We start from the raw sequence: 2,500 nt of genomic DNA, 5'->3' as shown, positions 1-2,500 counted from the left end.
GTGTGTGTGTGTGTGTAGTTTATTTATACAGACATTCATGTGCTATAGTTTGATTATTACCGATATGTGCTTTAGTAATTTATATATATATATATATATATATATATATATATATATATATATATATATATATATATATATATATATATATATATATATATATATATATATATATATATATATATATATATAAATAAAATGACCACGCTATTATAGCACGTATCAGTGGTAATTAAACTACAAAGGCAAATATAGTGCAAGTAGGTAATCATGTTCGTTATTCATTTATATGCATGCTTTAAGTTGAACGTCACGTTGGCTTGCACCTGTGCAACAGTTGAGCTGACAAAGATGACATTCATCCCTTTTTTGTGGAGCAGTGCGCCATCCGAGCGAGGTGACCTAACCCGCGATGATGATGATGATGATGCGTTCACTGACGCGCTTGATGGAGCTTTGAGGTTTTTTCTTTTCTGGTTTTCTCTGTCTCTCTTTCTCCTTTTTTTCGTTTTTAGGAGCAAAATGTGGTCATGACTCAGTTGGACCTCTGTGTGTGTGTGTGTGTGTGTGTGTGTGTGTGTGTGTGTGTGTGTGTGTGTGTGTGTGTGTGTGTGTGTGTGTGTGTGTGTGTGTGTGTGTGTGTGTGTGTGTGTGTGTGTGTGTGTGTGTGTGTGTGTGTGTGTGTGTGTGTGTGTGTGTGTGTGTGTGTGTGTCGGATGTTATTCAACTTGAACACATACGCACACACGCAGTGCGACATTATAGTGTTCAGTTCATTCTCTTCAATCAAAATAAATCTGACAGATCCGCTTTCAGGAAAAAACATTACTCTGAGAATATACTTTGAAATATACTTTGTTTTTCATTCTATCTCATAACTGCCATCATTAATATACATGATTTAACCATGTTGTGTTGACACTAAAACATAGTATGTCCAGAAAACACATACTGTGACCACAAGCATTATATTTTGCCAAGAAAAGACTACATTTTGCAAAGTAAACAACCATATTTTGCCAATAATATACAGTACTTTACCATCAAAACCCTATAGTTTGACCCCTTGAGCATCATATTATTGCATGAAAACTCACACTGACATTTCTACAAACAGCATATTTTACCAAGAAAAGACAACATTCTGCCATGTAAATAATACAACACTGTTTAACCATCAAATCATATTGTTTAACCTGCAGAACATTATATCATGTCATGAAAACATGCACACATTTCCACAAACATTACATGTGATCAAGATAATACATTCTGCCATGTGAAAAGCCAAATAAGGGAGGTTGAGCTCGTAGGTGCCAGGTCGGGTGGGGGCGGTCTTCCCAGCCAGCTGCCAGCTGCCAGGAGTCTCTGGGCTCCTCGGGGCAGGGGGTCCCGTCTTTCTGCCCGCATGCGTGGGGTGTTGTCTCACGATGGTTTGAAGGCTGGTTGTCTCCTTCTTCTACCTGTCTGCAGCCTGCAGTCTGCAGCCACTAGTCTGCCTGGTGGCATGGTGGACTCGGTTTTTGGGGGGTCCTGGCGCTGGCCGGCCTGCCTGCAAAGGGCCGATTGCCCCTTGTACCCGGTGTACCGCGCCTGCTGTTTTGGGCTGGGCTTTCTGGGTGGCTGGTGCCGTACTTTGGCCCCCGCACATACTTGGAGACAAATATATTGTACATGCAAACATACATACATATATACACACATAAAGACGTATATTCATACATACATACATAAGTACATTTAAACAAATGTTCGCACAAACATAGGTACACATACCATGCACGCCCATACATACAAACATATATACATATACACACACGGTACATACAGTCGCCGATCAAAAGTTTACATACACTTGTAAAGAACATAATGTCATGGCTGTATTGACTTTCCAATCATTTCTACAACTGTTATTTTTTTGTGATAGAGTAATTGGAGCACATACTTGTTGGTCACAAAAAACATTCATGAAGTTTGGTTCTTTTATGAATTTATTTTTTGGTCTACTGAAAATGTGACCAAATCTGCTGGGTCAAAAGTATATATACAGCAAGGTTAATATTTGGTTACATGTCCCTTGGCAAGTTTCACTGCAATAAGGCGCTTTTGGTAGCCATCCACAAGCTTCTGGCAAGCTTCTGTTGAATTTTTGCAACCCTCCTCTTGACAAAATTGGTGCAGTTCAGCTAAATGTGTTGGTTTGTCTGACATGGACTTGTTTCTTCAGCATTGTCCACACGTTATTAAGTCAGGGACTTTGGGAAGGTCCATTCTAAAACCTTAATTCTAGCCTGATTTAGCCATTCCTTTACCACTTTTTGAGTGTGTTTGGGCGTCATTGTCCTGTTGGAACACCCAACAGCCCCTATACCCAACCACCGGGTCTTATCTTGTCCATGTGATTGGTCAGATGAAACTAAATTATAGCTGTTTGGCCCATTTACCCAGCAGTTCCAGTTTGGCGGAGCAAACAGGCCAGAGCATATACTACCAGAACACC

This window comes from Entelurus aequoreus, linkage group LG25 (genome assembly GCF_033978785.1).
Source record: "Entelurus aequoreus isolate RoL-2023_Sb linkage group LG25, RoL_Eaeq_v1.1, whole genome shotgun sequence".
NCBI classification, from domain to species: Eukaryota; Metazoa; Chordata; class Actinopteri; order Syngnathiformes; family Syngnathidae; genus Entelurus; species Entelurus aequoreus.
This window is presented reverse-complemented; position numbering follows the sequence as displayed.